General features: G+C 38.9%; 1 non-coding gene across 1 annotated transcript; it reads left to right on the top strand.

Moving 5' to 3' along the window:
• Positions 1–16,137: 16,137 nt before the first annotated feature.
• LOC112714317 (small nucleolar RNA R71) lies at positions 16,138–16,241 on the top strand. The gene has a single exon (XR_003159205.1). It is a non-coding gene; the product is annotated as a small nucleolar RNA R71 (small nucleolar RNA).
• The last annotated feature ends 1,434 nt before the right edge of the window (positions 16,242–17,675 follow it).

Here is a 17,675-nt window from a genome sequence, read left to right as displayed (position 1 = left end):
GGGGAACTTTCTTTAAGTTCTAAATATTTTTATTTTATTATTATTATTATTATTATTATTATTATTTTTATATTTTTTTACATATTTTTATATTTTTTTTTATTTTTTTTTCAGTTACTCCCAGACAGTGGTGCTCAAAGCCTTTGGCATACTCTGAAATTGATTTCGACTCTAAATGTTTTGTCTCAAGGATTACTTGACACAGAAACACCACATGCATGTGACTAGGAAAACAACTCTTTGAGCTTTTAATCATGTCTGACCTCCCTAGTCATTGATGCTCAGAGCCTTGGACCTTGCTTTTATTTTTCTTTTGCTGTTTCTTTTGCTTCAAGGATTAAACTCTCATTAATTTCAGAGAAATCATAATAATTCTCCAAATTCCTGTTCCTTATACATCAACATTCTTTGATTCAAATTTAAATATGCACTATTCATATCATGCATTCAGAATTACAGAAAATACCACCACATCTAAGTAAATAAGACTATTCTTCAATATAAACTCACTTTCTCATACAATACATCACTTTTGTATTTTTTATTTGAATTCAAGCTCAGTGAGTAATACATGAGACATCTTTTTAGAATTAAAATAATTAATAGAAAACTAAACTAATCCTAGGATTCTAACTAATAAAGGATCATGCAACAAACAAAGCAAAATAGTAGAAAACCAGAACATGACATAGAAAAAGAGGGGAAGAATAAATAATGAAAGGAACTCAACCACCTTAGTTATCCTAGCGGTCACTTTATTCTTCAGATTGTGCTCCTCAATGAAGATGATTCGCCTCCCTTTTGGTGCCATAGGAATAAACAGAAAACCCTTAAGCGAAGCGTCAACACCAAACTTAAAGGTTTTCTTGTCCTCAAGTAAAGAAGAACTGAAAAATAGAAAGAGAAAAATATTATGATGAAAGAAAAAAGAAAAGGATAAAAGAACAAGAGAGAATTAGGATTGGGAGGGGGAAAAAAATTAAAACTGGGCGGCGAACTAGTGTAGTTGTGCGGCGCAGGCGACGCGTACACGTACGGACGCGTACGCGTGGGTCGCGAAATTTTCTTAATGAAGCGTAAGCGTCAGGCACGCGTACGCGTGCCCTACATTTTTTGCGATTCGCGCGAAGCCAGCCGTGCGCACGCACAACTCTCTGTTCGCGTGGCTTGGGCATCAATATTTTCATACGACGCATGCGTGTCATGCACGCACACGCGTGGATGGCCATTTGTGCAGATGATGCATACGCGTCAGGAACGCGTACGTGTGGTCAATTTTGTGTGTCTAGCGCACTTCCAGCCCCAAACCAGCACAAGTTTCTGTCCAAACACATATTTACATCAAATTTCAAGGTCACGCGTACGCGTCACTGACGCGCACGTGTGGAAGGCGAAAAGTGCAAACGACGCGCACGCGTGGGTTACGCGTATGCGTGATGCGGCTTGTGCTTCTAGCATGCTTCCAGCGCTACTCCCGCTCAACTCTCTGTCAAGTTTTATTTTTCACGCGCATGCATATGACAGGTACATGTCAGCAACGCTTGCGCGTCATGTGCTCCTTTTTTTTGAAGTGTCTGGTTCGTGTTCAAAAATAGCTGCATGATCAGAAAATAGTGAAAACTCAATAAAAATCAAATAAGTAAGAAAACTACTACTACGAAAAACAACTAAGAATGAAATGGAGCGATCATACCACGGTGGGTTGTCTCCCACCAAATCACGTGTCGCCATGGGAAGCTCCAAATCACGTGCACACGTTAATCACGCGTATGCGTCGCTCCTTGCTGCCATCTCCTTTTGTTCTTGTGCTGCAGAAACTCCACCAAATCCAGCCGAATGTTACCTAAAATAAACAAAATTGCAAAAGACTCAAAGTAGCATCCATATTGGCTAAAAGATAATTAATTCTTTATTAAACTCAACAAATTAGATGCAAATTCACTAGAAAAAGATAGGAAAGATGCTCATGCATCATTATCATATTCCTGTAAAAGGTTTCATCTGAAATTTGGGAATTATTTAATTTTTGCAAACTTTTGAGTTTTGCTCTTGGTAAAATCTAGAAGCTTGCTTGTATGTCTGAAATATCTCTTTCTATATGCAGGACTCTCGGTGGAATCCTTATATCTGCCGTCTACCATGGCAAGAGGAGTTGCATAACACGGCAGATTTTCTTTTAATTTTGGATTTTGAATAATGATCTTTATCTTTTTAACATGGTAAAAATTATTCTTGTTACATGGTGTATGACTATGATTTATTTTTCTTTTACACATTTCATTACCTTGTGCTATTATAAACTATATTATTAACTATGGTATTTCTTTTGATCTTAGATTTTTTGGAATGAAAGTGAGCTGGAGATGATTCATCGAAGCTAGGTTTATTGGGAAACAATTAACTTTTCTCAAATTGAAAGGGACTTCTTGGCGATCAGGCCTGTAAGTGCTTTTTGTCAGAATATATATATATATATATATATATATATATATATATATATATATATATATATATATATATATTCTATCTTATGAAATGCAAGTCATTTTCTGGCAGGGGAGGAATATACATATATAATAGGATGAAACATCTTAAAAATCAGAATATAAAAACTTTATACTAGAATAGGTAGTCTTGGAGTATGGAGTATAAGAGGTCATGATGAATTGATTACTTCCATATTTAAAATTTAGAATCATCAAGAGTTCTTTAAATCAAAATTAAAGAAATGTATTGAGGACAGTAGAAGAACAATTTTTGAGACAGAAGATCTTGGAGTTTCTATTCTTCAAGATTTGCATGCACAACGATAGTCTTTTGATGAGCGGATATTTTATACGCTTTTTGGGGGTAATTTCATGTAGATTTTAGCATGTTTTAATTATTTTTTATAGAATTTTATTAGTTTTCAAGCAAAAATCATATTTCTGGACTTTACTATGAGTTTGTGTATTTTTCTGTGATTTCAAGTATTTTCTGGCTGAAATTGAGGGAGTTGAGCAAAAATCTGATTTAGGCTGAAAAAGGACTGCTGATGCTGTTGGATTCTAAACTCCATGCACTCGGAATGGATTTTTTGGAGCTACAAAAGTCCAATTGGCGCGCTCTCAATTGGGTTGAAAAGTAGACATCCAGGGCTCTCCAGCAATATATAATAGTTCATACTTTGTGCGAAGATAGATGACGTAAACTGGCGTTCAACACCAGTTCCATGTTGCAATCTGGCGTTCAGCGCCAGAAACACGTCACGAACCAGAGTTGAACGCCAAAAATACGTTAAAACTTGGCGTTCAACTCCAGAAACAGCCCAAGTACGTGAGAAGCTTAAGTCTCAGCCCCAGCACACACCAAGTGGGCCCCAGAAGTGGATTTCAGCACTATCCATCTTAGTTTACTCATTTTTTGTAAACCTAGGTTACTAGTTTAGTATTTAAACAACTTTTAGAGACTTATTTTGTATCTCATGACATTTTTTAGATCTGAATTTTATACTCTTTAATGGCATGAGTCTCTAAACTCCATTGTTGGGGGTGAGGAGCTCTGCAGCGTCTCGATGAATTAATGCAATTATCTCTGTTTTCCATTCAAACACGCTTGTTCTTATCTAAGATGTTCATTCGCACTTCACCATGAGGAAGGTGATGATCCGTGACACTCATCACCTTCCTCATCCATGAACGTGTGCCTGACAACCACCTCCGTTCTACATTAGATTGAATGAGTATCTCTTAGATTCCTTAATCAGAATCTTCGTGGTATAAGCTGAAATTGATGGCGGCATTCATGAGAATCCGGAAAGTCTAAACCTTGTCTGTGGTATTCCGAGTAGGATTCAAGGATTGAATGGCTGTGACAAGCTTCAAACTCGCGATTGTTGGGCGTAGTGACAGACGCAAAAGAATCAATGGATTCTATTCCTATATGATCGAGAACCAACAGATGATTAGCCGTGCTGTGACAGAGCATTTGGACCATTTTCACTGAGAGAATGGGAAGTAGCCATTGACAACAGTGACACCCTACATACAGCTTGCCATGGAAGGAACCTTGCGTGTGTGAAGAGGAGTACAAGAGAAAAGCTGAAATAAAGAGACAAAGCATCTCCAAAACTCCAACATATTCTCCATTATTGCACAATAAGTATTTATTTTATGCCCTTTGACTTTTTACAATTAAAACGAAAGAACCCTCTTGGCATCCTGACTAAGATCAACAAGATAACCATAGCTTGCTTCAAGCCAACAATCTCCGTGGGATTCGACCCTTACTCACGTAAGATATTACTTGGACGACCCAATGCACTTGCTGGTTAGTTGTGCGGATTGCAAAAAGTGTGATTGCAATTTCGTGCACCAAGTTTTTGGCGCCGTTGCCGGGGATTGTTTGAGTTTGAACAACTAAAGGTTTATTTTGTTGCTTTAGTTAGGAATAGAGTATTGTTGCTATAGAGTCATTAAATCTGAGTCCTTTATTTTCTTTTCAAAAATTTTCAAAATTATTATTTTTCTTTATCAATTTTCAATTTTTTTTTGTGAGTTTAGTATTTTGTTCTAAGTTTGGTGTCAATTGCATATTTTATATTTTCCTTTTAATTTTTCGAATTTGTGTTCTTCATTCTTCCTTGATCTTCAAGTTTTTCTTGTTTATTTTTCTTGTTTGATCTTTAGTTTTTCTTGTTTTGTGTCTTTTCTTGTTTTTCTTGTACTTTTCCAAAGCATTAGTCTTCCAAAAAAATATACCTCTTCAAAACAAGTGTTACCTTTACTGCCCAATTGGCTAGAGCGTTGGTCTATGTTCTTGGTAATTGGGTATCTTCTTTTTAAAATCTTTTTTAAAAATAATTTTTCTTTGATTGAATCTTGTGCCAAACTTTAAGTTTGGTGTTTTATTGTTAGTCTTTTTATAATTTTCGAAAATTTTATTGAAGTTTTCTAAAAATTTTAAGTTTGGTGTTCTTTCTTTTGTTCTTATTGTTCTTGTGAATCTTCAAAGTGTTCTTGAGTCTTCTTTGTGTTTTGATCTTAAAATTTTTAAGTTTGGTGTTCTTTGGTGTTTTCCCTCCAAAATTTTCAAAAACAAGGAGGATTAGATCTAAAAATTTTAAGTCTTGTGTCTTTTGTGTGTTTTTCTCTTTCATCATAAAATTCAAAATTCAAAAAAAATATATTTTCTCTAACTATTTTTAAGCCACAATTTCGAATTTTTTTATATAAATTCAGATTTCAATTTCAAAAATATCCTAACCACTTTCTCTCTCCTCACTTTTTTGAAAATTTTCATAAAATATTTTTAAATTCTTTTTTTATTTTTACTTTTATTTTTATTTATTTTTATTTTTATTGTCGTCTTTATTTTATTTTATTTTATTATTATTATTTCGAACTTTTTATATATAATAAAATAAATAGAATAAATTCACATCATCTCCCTTTCTCCATCATGGACTTAAGTGGACTCTAGGGTCATATGCTAACCCCACTACTGCTTCATATGGGAGTAGTATATGTATACCCTCCATTGGAGTTAGTAGTTTTGAGTTGAATCCTCAGCTCATTATTATGGTGCAGCAAAGTTGCCAATATTCCAGTCTTCCACAAGAAGAACCTACAGAGTTTCTGGCACAATTTTTACAAATTGTTGATACAGTACATGATAAGGAGGTAGATCAGGATGTCTACAGGCTATTACTGTTCCCATTTGCTGTAAAAGACCAAGCTAAGAGGTGGTTAAATAACCAACCTAAGGACAGCATAAAGACATGGAAACAGCTGTCAGAAAAATTTCTGAATCACTATTTTTTTTCCGAAACAGATGACACAGCTAAGGCTGAGCATCCAAGGCTTCAAACAAGGAGATAATGAATCTCTCTATGATGCCTGGGAGAGATACAGAGAGATGCTAAGAAAATGCCCCTCTGAAATGTTTTCAGAGTGGGTGCAGTTAGACATCTTCTACTATGGGCTTACAAAAAGAGCTCAGATTTCTCTAGACCACTCAGCTGGTGGATCTATACACATGAGAAAGACAATAGAAGAAGCTCAAGAGCTCATTGATACAGTTGCTAGAAATCAGCATCTGTACCTAAGCAGTGAACCTTCCATGAAAGAAGAGGCTAAAAAAGTAACTGCTGAATTGAGTCCTACAGAACAAGTTACTGAATTCAATCAGCAACTGGATTTTCTAACAAAGTAGCTGGTCGAATTCAAGGAGATACTACAAGAAACAAGAATGGCTAATATGAATATGGAAGTCCAGTTGAAGCAAACAGAACAGCAATTATCAAAACAAATAACAGAAGAGTGCCAAGCAGTTCAATTAAGAAGTGGAAAAACATTAAATACCTCACTTCAAGATAGCAGGAAGCCAAAAAATGAGCAAACTACCCAAAATCTCGCTGAGGACAGTAAGAGCCCAGAGAGGAATAATTCTGGCGCTCAAACGCCAGAAAATGGGTGGAAAGCTGGCGTTGAACGCCCAAACCATGCTCAGTCCTGGCATTCAACGCCAGAAACAAGCAAGGAGTTGGCGTTGAATGCCCAAAGAAAGCACAGTTCTGGCGTTCAAATGCCAGAAATAGGTAAGGAGTTGGCGTCTAACGCCACTCCAGCTTCCACCCCTGGCATTCAAATGCCAGTGGAGGATTAGACATATACAAGTGCTGATAATAACCTTTCTAAAAAGGCGTCCCAACCCACATCTGTAGGCAATAAACCTGCAGCAACTAAGGTTGAGGAATACAAAGCCAAAATGCCTTATCCTCAGAAACTCTGCCAAGCAGAACAGGATAAGCAATTTGCCCGCTTTGCAGACTATCTCATGACTCTTGAAATAAAGATTCTGTTTGCAGAGGCACTTGAGCAAATACCCTCTTATGCTAAGTTCATGAAAGAGATCTTAAGTTATAAGAAGGATTGGAGGGAAACTGAAAAAGTTTACCTCACTGAAGAATGCAGTGCAATCATTTTGAAAAGCTTACTTGAGAAGCTTAAAGATCTCGGAAGCTTTATGATACCATGCACATTAGAGGGTACTTGTACCAACCAAGCTCTATGTGATCTTGGGACAAGTATCAACCTAATACCTGCATCTACTATCAAAAAGCTTGGGTTGACTGAAGAAGTCAAACCAACCCGGATATGTCTCCAACTTGCTGATGGCTCCATTAAATACCCATCAGGCGTGATTGAAGATATGATTGTCAAGGTTGGGCCATTCGCCTTTCCTACTGACTTTGTGGTGCTGGAAATGGAGGAGCACAAGAGTGTAACTCTCATTCTAGGAAGACCTTTCCTAGCAACTGGCCAAACCCTTATTGACGTCCAAAAAGGGGAAGTAACCCTGAGAGTCAATGAGGATGAGTTCAAGTTGAATGTTGTCAAAGCTATGCAGCATCCAGACACCCCAAATGACTGCATGAGCATTGATATTATTGACTCTCTGGTAAAAGAGGTTAATATGACTGAGAGTCTCGAATCAGAGCTAGAGGATATTTTTAAAGATGTTCAGCCTGATCTGGAGGAATCAGAGAGAATAATAGAACCTCTGAAAATACCTCAGGAAGAGGAGAAACCTCCTAAACCCGAGCTCAAACCATTACCACCATCCCTGAAATATGCATTTCTGGGAGAAGGTGATACCTTCCCTGTGATCATAAGCTCTACCTTAGAGCCACAGGAAGAGGAAGCACTAATTCAAGTGCTAAGGACACACAAGACAGCTCTTGGATGGTCCATCAGTGATCTTAAGGGCATTAGCCCAGCCAGATGCATGCATAAGATCCTATTGGAGGGTGACGCCAAGCCAGTGGTTCAACCACAAAGGCGGCTGAATCCAGCCATGAAGGAGGTGGTGCAGAAGGAGGTCACTAAATTACTAGAGGATGGGATTATTTATCTATTTCTGATAGCCCCTGGGTAAGCCATGTCCAAGTCGTCCCTAAGAAGGGTGGCATGACAGTGATCCATAAAGAAAAAAATGAACTGGTTCCCACAAGGACAGTTACAGGGTGGCATATGTGTATTGATTATAGAAGGCTCAATACAGCTACCAGAAAGGATCATTTTCCTTTTCCATTCATAGACCAAATGCTAGAAAGACTAGCAGGTCATGAATACTACTGCTTCCTGGATGGATATTCAGGTTATAATCAAATTGCAGAAGGATGCCATTTGGTCTGTGCAATACACCTGCAACCTTTCAAAGGTGCATGTTCTCAATTTTCTCTGATATGGTGGAAAAATTTCTGGAAGTCTTCATGGATGACTTTTCAGTATTTAGAGACTCATTCAGCTCCTGTCTTGACCATCTAGCACTTATTCTAAAGAGGTGCCAAGAGACTAACCTGGTTTTAAACTGGGAGAAATATCACTTTATGGTGACTGAAGGAATTTTCCTTGGGCACAAAATTTTGAACAAGGGAATAGAGGTGGATCAAGCTAAGGTAGAGGTAATTGAAAAATTACCACCACCTGCCAATGTTAAGGCAATCAGAAGCTTTCTGGGGCATGCAGGATTTTATAGGAGCTTTGGTGCACGAAATTGTGATCATCAATGGCGCCATCAACATGGTACGCTCAAATGCAATCTCAACTCTTTATCACAACTTCACACAATTAACCAGCAAGTGCACTGGGTCGTCCAAGTAATAAACCTTACGCGAGTAAGGGTCGATCCCACGGAGATTGTTGGTATGAAGCAAGCTATGGTCATCTTGTAAATCTTAGTTAGGCAGACTCAAATGGTTATGGAGGATAACATAAAACATAAAGTAAAGATAGAGATACTTATGCAATTCATTGGTGAGAATTTCAGATGAGCGTATGGAGATGCTTTGTCCCTTCCGTCTCTCTGCTTTCCTACTGTCTTCATCCAATCCTTCTTACTCCTTTCCATGGCAAGCTGTATGTTGAGCATCATCGTTGTCAATGGCTACAGTCCCGTCCTCTCAGTGAAAAAGTTCAACGTGCTCTATCACAGCACGGCTATTCAGCTGTCGGTTCTCGATCATGTCAGAATAGAATCCAGTGATTCTTTTGCGTCTGTCACTAACGCCTCACAATCGCGAGCTTGAAGCTCGTCACAGTCATTCAATCCTTGAATCCTACTCAGAATACCACAGACAAGGTTTAGACCTTCTGGATTCTCTTGAATGCCGCCATCAATTCTAGCTTATACCACGAAGATTCCGGTTAAGAAATCCAAGAGATAAACATTCAAGCCTTGTTTGCTTGTAGAACAGAAGTGGTTGTTAGGCACGCATTCATAAGTGAGAATGATGATGAGCGTCACATAATCATCACATTCATCATGTTCTTGGGTGCGAATGAATATCTTAGAACAAGAATGAGCTGAATTGAATAGAAGAACAATAGTAATTGCATTAATACTCGATGTACAGCAGAGCTCCACACCTTAATCTATGGTGTGTAGAAACTCCACCGTTGAAAATACATAAGAACAAGGTCTAGGCATGGCCGAGAGGCCAGCCTCCATGATCTAAGAACTAGACATCCATAGATGATCTAGAGATCTAAAGTGATGAAAAGAATAAAATACAACAGCAAAAGGTCCTATTTGTAGAGAACTAGTAGCTTAGGGTTTACAAAGATGAGTAAATTACATAAAAATCCACTTCCGGGACCACTTGGTGTGTGCTTGGGCTGAGCATTGAAGCATTTTCATGTAGAGACTTTTCTTGGAGTTAAATGCCAGCTTTTGTGCCAGTTTCGGCGTTTAACTCCCATTCTTGTGCCAGTTCCGGCGTTAAACGCCAGAATTCTTGAGCTGACTTGAAACGCCTATTTGGGCCATCAAATCTCGGGCAAAGTATAAACTATTATACATTGCTGGAAAGCCCAGAAAATATCTGAAATCACAAAAAAACACACAAACTCATAGTAAAGTCCAGAAAAGTTAATTTTAACTAAAAACTAATAAAATATAATAAAAACTAACTAAAACATACTAAAAACAATGTCAAAAAGCGTACAAATTATCCGCTCATCACAACACCAAACTTAAATTGTTGCTTGTCCCCAAGCAGCTGAAAATCAAATAAGATTAAAAGAAGAGAATATGCAATGAATTCCAAAAACATCTATGAAGATCAGTATTAATTAGATGAGCGGGGCTTTTAGCTTTTTGCCTCTGAACAGTTTTGGCATCTCACTTTATCCTTTGAAATTCAAAATGATTGGCTTCTATAGGAACTCAGAATCCAGATAGTGTTATTGATTCTCCTAGTTAAGTATGATGATTCTTGAACACAACTACTTTATGAGTCTTGGCCGTGGCCCAAAGCACTCTGTCTTCCAGTATTACCACCGGATACATACATGCCACAGACACATAACTGGGTGAACCTTTTCAGATTGTGACTCAGCTTTGCTAGAGTCCCCAATTAGAGGTGTCCAGGGTTCTTAAGCACACTCTTTTTGCCTTGGATCATGACTTTATTATTATTTTTTTCTTTTTCCTCTCTTTTTTTTTGCACATAATCTCCCTTTTTTTTTGAATTCACTGCTTTTTCTTGCTTCAAGAATCATTTTTATAATTTTTCAGATCCTCAGTAACATGTCTCCTTTTTCATCATTCTTTCATGAGCCAACATTCATGAACAACAAATTCAAAAGACATATGCACTGTTCAAGCATACATTCAGAAGTCAAAGTATTGCCACCACATCAAAATAATTAATCTGTTATAAAATTCAAAATTCATGCAATTCTTCTCTTTTTCAATTAAGAACATTTTTTATTTAAGAAAGGTGATGGATTCATAGGACATTCATAACTTTAAGGCATAGACACTAAAACACTAATGATTATAAGACACAAACATAGATAAACATAAGCATGAAAATTCGAAAAACAGGAAAATAAAGAACAAGGAAGTTAAAGAACGGGTCCACCTTAGTGATGGTGGCTTGTTCTTCCTCTTGAAGATCTTATGGAGTGCTTGAGCTCCTCAATGTCTCTTCCTTGCCTTTTTTGCTCCTCTCTCATGATTCTTTGATCTTCTCTAATTTCATGGAGGAGAATGGAATGTTCTTGGTGCTCCACCCTTAGTTGTCCCATGTTGGAACTCAATTCTCCTAGGGAGGTGTTGATTTGCTCCCAATAGTTTTGTGGAGGAAAGTGCATCCCTTGAGGCATCTCAGGGATTTCATGATGAGTGGGATCTCTTGTTTGCTCCATCCTTTTCTTAGTGATGGGCTTGTCCTCATCAATGAGGATGTCTCCCTCTATGTCAATTCCGGCTGAATAACAGAGGTGACAAATGAGATGAGGAAAGGCTAACCTTGCCAAGGTAGAGGGCTTGTCCGCCACCTTATAAAGTTCTTTGGATATAACCTCATGAACTTCTACTTCCTCTCCAATCATGATGCTATGAATCATGATAGCCCGGTCTATAGTAACTTCAGACCGGTTGCTAGTGGGAATGATTGAGCGTTGGATAAATTCCAACCATCCCCTAGCCACGGGCTTGAGGTCTTGCCTTCTCAGTTGAACTGGCTTCCCTCTTGAATCTCTCTTCCATTGAGCGCCCTCTTCACAAATGTCTATGAGGACTTGGTCCAACCTTTGATCAAAGTTGACCCTTCTAGTGTAAGGGTGTTCATCTCCTTGCATCATGGGCAAGTTGAATGCCAACCTTACATTTTCCGGACTAAAATCTAAGCATTTCCCCCGAACCATTGTAAGCCAATTCTTTGGGTTCGGGTTCACACTTTGATCATGGTTCTTGGTGATCCATGCATTAGCATAGAACTCTTGTACCATTAAGATTCCGACTTGTTGAATGGGGTTGGTAAGAAGTTCCCAACCTCTTCTTCGGATCTCATGTCGGATCTCCGGATATTCACTCTTTTTGAGTTTGAAAGGGACCTCGGAGATCACTTTCTTCATGGCCACAACTTCATAGAAGTGGTCTTGATGCACCCTTGAGATGAATCTCTCCATCTCCCATGACTCGGAGGTGGAAGCTTTTGCCTTCCCTTTCCTCTTTCTAGAGGTTTCTCCGACCTTAGATGCCATAAATGATTATGGAAAAACAAAAAGCAATTCTTTTACCACACCAAACTTAAAAGGTTTGCTCGTCCTCGAGCAAAAGAAGAAAGAAGAGAGTAGAAGAAGAAGAAATAGAGGAGATGGAGGTGGCTTTGTGGTTCGGCCAAGGGGGAGAAATAGTGTTGAGGTTGTGTGAAAATGAAGGAGTGAAGATGGGTTTATATAGGAGTGGAGAGGGGGTGTATGATTCGGCCATAATGGGTGGATTTGGGAGGGAAAGTGGTTTGAATTTGAATGGTGAGGTAGGTGGGGTTTTGTGAAGGATGGATGTGAGTGGTGAAGATAATAGTTGGATTTGATAGGTGATGGGTTTATGGGGAAGAGGTGTTGAGGTGATTGGTGAATGGGTGAAAAAGAGAGAGTGGTGGGGTAGGTGGGGATCCTGTGGGGTCCACAGATCCTGAGGTGTCAAGAAAAATTCATCCCTGCACCAAGTGGCGAGCAAAAATGCTCTTTATGCCAATTCTGGCGTTAAACGCCGGGCTGGTGCCCGTTTCTGGCATTTAACGCCAACTTCTTGCCCCTTCCTGGCGTTTAACGCAAGTCTGGTGCCCCTTTCTGGCGTTAAACGTCCAGAATGGTGCCAGACTGGGTGTTAAACGCCCATTTGCTGCCCTTACTGACGTTTGTAAGTTTTTCTCCAGGGTGTGCTATTTTTCTTTCTATTTTTTATGCTGTTTTTGCTTTTTCAATTGATTTTGTGACTTCCCATGATCATCAACCTAAAAAAAAACATAAAATAACAAAGGAAAATAGATAAATATAACATTGGGTTGCCTCCCAACAAGCGCTTCTTTAATGTCAGTAGCTTGACAGTGGGCTCTCAGTGAGCCTCACAGATATTCAGAGCAATGTTGGAACCTCTCAACACCAAACTTAGAGTTTGAATGTGGGGGTTCAACACCAAACTTAGAATTTGGTTGTGGCCTCCCAACACCAAACTTAGAGTTTGATTGTGGGGGCTCTGTTTGACTCTGTTTTGAGAGAAGCTCTTCATGCTTCCTCTCCATGGTTACAGAGGGATATCCTTGAGCCTTAAACACAAGGGATTATTCATTCACTTGAATGATCAATTCTCCTCTGTCAACATCAATCACAGCCTTTGCTGTGGCTAGGAAGGGTCTGCCAAGGATGATGGATTCATCCATGCACTTTCCAGTCTCTAGGACTATGAAATTAGCAGGGATGTAATAGTTTTCAATTTTTACCAGAACATCCTCTACAAGTCCATAAGCTTGTTTTCTTGAATTGTCTGCCATCTCTAGTGAGATTCTTGCAGCTTGTACCTCAAAGATCCCTAGCTTCTCCATTATAGAGATAGGCATGAGGTTTATGCTTGACCCTAGGTCACACAGAGCCTTCTTGAGGGTCATGGTGCCTACTGTACACGGTATTGAGAACTTCCCAGTGTCCTGTCTCTTTTGAGGTAATTTCTGCCTAGTCAAGTCATCCAGTTCCTTGGTGAGCAAAGGGGGTTCATCCTCCCAAGTCTCATTACCAAATAACTTGTCATTTAGCTTCATGATTGCTCCAATGTATTAGCAACTTGCTCTTCAGTGACATCTTCATCCTCTTCAGAGGAAGAATACTCTTCAGAGCTCATGAATGGCAGAAGTAAATCCAATGGAATCTCTATGGTCTCAGTGTGAGCCTCAGATTCCCATGGTTCCTCATTAGGGAACTCATTAGAGGCCAGTGGACGTCCATTGAGGTCTTCCTCAGTGGCGATCACTGCCTCTTCCTCCTCTCCAAGTTCGGCCATGTTTATGGCCTTACACTCTCCTTTTGGATTCTCTTCTGTATTGCTTGGAAGAGTGCTAGGAGGGAGTTCAGTAACTTTCTTACTCAGCTGACTCACTTGTGCCTCCAAATTTCTAATGGAGGGCCTTGTTTCAGTCATGAAACTTTGAGTGGTTTTGATTAGATCAGAGACCATAGTTACTAAGTCAGAGTGGCTCTGCTTAGAATTCTCTGTCTGTTGCTGAGAAGATGATGGAAAAGGCTTGCCATTGCTAAACTTGTTTCTTCCACCATTATTGTTGTTGAAACCTTGTTGAGGTCTCTGTTGATCCTTCCATGAGAGATTTGGATGGTTTCTCCATGAAGGATTATAGGTGTTTTCATGGGATTCTCCCATGTAATTCACCTCTTCCATTGAAGGGTTCTCAGGATCATAAGCTTCTTCTTCAGATGAAGCGTCCTTAGTACTGCCTGGTGCAGCTTGCATTCCAGACAGACTTTGAGAAATCACATTGACTTGCTGAGTCAATATTTTGTTCTGAGCCAATATGGCATTCAGAGTATCAATCTCAAGAACTCCTTTCTTCTGATTCGTCCCATTGTTCACAGGATTCCTTTTAGAAGTGTACATGAATTGGTTATTTGCAACCATTTCAATGAGTTCTTGAGCTTCTGCAGGCGTCTTCTTTAGATGAAGAGATCCTCCAGCAGAGCTATTGGTGCACGAAATTGCAATCACACTTTTTGCAATCCACACAACTAACCAGTAAGTGCACTGGGTCGTCCAAGTAATACCTTACGTGAGTAAGGGTCGGATCCCACGGAGATTGTTGGATTGAAACAAGCTATGTTTATTTTATTAATCTTAGTCAGGATACCAATAGGATTCTTTAGCCTCGTATAAAGTAAAAAGGGCATAAAATAAATAGTTGTTACTTTAATAATGGAGAATATGTTGGAGTTTTGGAGATGCTTTGTCCTCTGAATTTCAACTTTTCCTTGAAATCCTTTTCCCACACGCAAGGTTCCTTCCATGGCAAGCTCTATGTAGGGTGTCACCCTTGTCAATGGCTACTTCCCATCCTCTCAGTGAAAATGGTCCAAATGCTCTGTCACAGCACGGCTAATCATCTGTCGGTTCTCAATCAGGTTGGAATAGAATCCATTGATTCTTTTGCGTCTGTCACTAACGCCCAGCCTTCAGGAGTTTGAAGCTCGTCACAGCCATTCAATCCCAGAATCCTACTCGGAATACCACAGACAAGGTTTAGACTTTCCGGATTCTCATGAATGCCGCCATCAATCCGGCTTATACCACGAAGATTCTGATTAAGGAATCTAAGAGATACTCATTCAATCTGATGTAGAACGGAGGTGGTTGTCAGGCACACGTTCATGGATTGAGGAAGGTGATGAGTGTCACGGATCATCACCTTCTCCATAATTAAGCGCGAATGAACATCTTAGATAAGAACAAGCGTGTTTGAATGGAAAACAAAAGTAATTGCATTAATTCATCGAGACGCTGCAGAGCTTTTCACCCCCAACAATGGAGTTTAGAGACTCATGCCGTCAAAGTGTATAAAATTCAGATCTAAAAAAAATGTCATGAGGTACAAGATAAGTCTCTAAAAGTTGTTTAAATAGTAAACTAGTAACCTAGGTTTACAGAATATGAGTAAACTAAGATAATTGGTGCAGAAATCCACTTCTAGGGCCCACTTGGTGTGTGCTGGGGCTAAGACTAAAGCTTCTCACGTGCTTGGGCTGTTTCTGGAGTTGAACGCCAGGTTGTTACGTGTTTTGGGCGCTGAACTCCAACTTGTAACCTGTTTCTGGCGCTGGACGCCAGACAGCAGCATGAAACTGGCGTTGAACGCCAGTTTACGTCGTCTATCTTCGCGCAAAGTATGGACTATTATATATTGCTGGAAAGCCCTGGATGTCTACTTTCCAAAGCCGTTGAGAGCGCGCCAATTGGACTTCTGTAGCTCCAAAAAATCCATTCCGAGTGCAGGGAGGTCAGGATCCAACAGCATCAGCAGTCCTTTTTCAACCCAACTCAGATTTTTGCTCAGCTCCCTCAATTTCAGCCAGAAATTACCTGAAATCCCAGAAAAACACACAAACTCATAGTAAAGTCCAGAAATATGATTTTTGCCTAAAAACTAATAATATTCTACTAAAAACTAATTAAAATATACTAACATCTACATGAGATTACCCCCAAAAAGCGTATAAAATATCCGCTCATCAGCTATCCAATGACATCTTGGACAGTTCAGACAGGCCATCATAGAAGATACCTATGATGCTCCATTCAGAAAGCATGTCAGACGGACACTTTCTGATCAATTGTTTGTATCTTTCCCAAGCTTCATAGAGGGATTCTCCTTCCTTCTGTCTGAAGGTTTGGACTTCCACTCTGAGCTTACTCAATTTTTTGAGGTGGAAAGAACTTTGCCAAGAAGGCATTGACTAGCTTTTCCCAAGAGTTCAGGCTTTCTTTAGGTTGTGAGTCCAACCATATCCTAGCTCTGTCTCTTACAGCAAAAGGGAATAGCATAGGTCTGTAGACCTCAGGGTCAACCCCATTGGTCTTGACAGTGTCACAGATTTCAAGAATTCAGCTAAAAACTGATGAGGACCTTCCAATGGAAGTCCATGGAACTTGCAATTTTGTTGCATTAGAGAACCTAATTGAGGCTTAAGCTCAAAGTTGTTTGCTCCAATGGCAGGGATAGAGATGCTTCTCCCATAAAAGTCGGGAGTAGGTGCAGTAAAGTCACCCAGCACCTTCCTTGCATTGTTGGCAATGTTGTTGTTTTCGGCTGTCATGTCTTCTTCTTTGAAGAATTCTGTTAGGTCCTCTACAGAGAGTTGTGCTTTAGCTTCTTTTAGCTTTCGCTTCAAGGTCCTTTCAGGTTCAGGGTCAGCCTCAACAAGAATGCTTTTGTCTTTGCTCCTGCTCATGTGAAAGAGAAGAGAACAAGAAAATATGGAATCCTCTATGTCACAGTATAGAGATTCCTTGAGGTGTCAGAGGAAAAGAAAAATAGAAGGAAGAGGTAGAAGAATTCGAACTTAGAAAGATAGAGTTCAAATTATACATGTTAGTCCATAAATAGAAGGATGTGAGAAGAGGGGAAGAAATTTTCGAAAATAAATTAAAAAGATTTTAAAAACATTTTGAAAATTGATTGATGATTTTCGAAAACTAAGATTGAGAAAGAAATAAACTGATTTTTGAAAAAGATTTTGAAATTAGAAATAAAAAAGATAGATTGAAAACTATTTTGAAAAAGATGTGATTAAGAAGATATGATTGAAAATTTATGGTTTTAAAGAGATATGATTGAAAAGATATGATTGAAAAACAATTTAAAAAGATTTGATTTTTAAAATCAATGACTTGGCTAACAAGAAAAGATATGATTCAAACATTAAACCTTTCTCAACAGAAAAGGCAACATACTTGAAATGTTGAATCAAATCATTAATTGTTAGCAAGTATTTTTTGAAAAATGGAAAGAAATTGATTTTGAAAATATATGATTGAAAAGATATGATTTGAAAAAGATTTGATTTTGAAAAATTATGAAAACTTGAAAAAAATTTGAATTGAAAACAAAATCTTCCCTCTTGTGCCATCCTGGCGTTAGACGCCCAGAATGGTATACATTCTGGCGTTTAACGCCCAAAATGCTACCCTTTTGGGCGTTAAACGCCCAGCCAGGTGCCCTGGCTGGCGTTTAAACGCCAGTTTTCCTTCTTTACTGGGTGTTTCGAATGCCCAGCTTTTTTTGTGTAATTCCTCTGCTGTATGTTCTGAATCTTCAATTCTCTGTATTATTTACTTGAAAAGAC

This window comes from Arachis hypogaea, chromosome 1 (genome assembly GCF_003086295.3).
Source record: "Arachis hypogaea cultivar Tifrunner chromosome 1, arahy.Tifrunner.gnm2.J5K5, whole genome shotgun sequence".
Taxonomy (NCBI): domain Eukaryota; kingdom Viridiplantae; phylum Streptophyta; class Magnoliopsida; order Fabales; family Fabaceae; genus Arachis; species Arachis hypogaea.
This window is presented reverse-complemented; position numbering and strand designations above follow the sequence as displayed.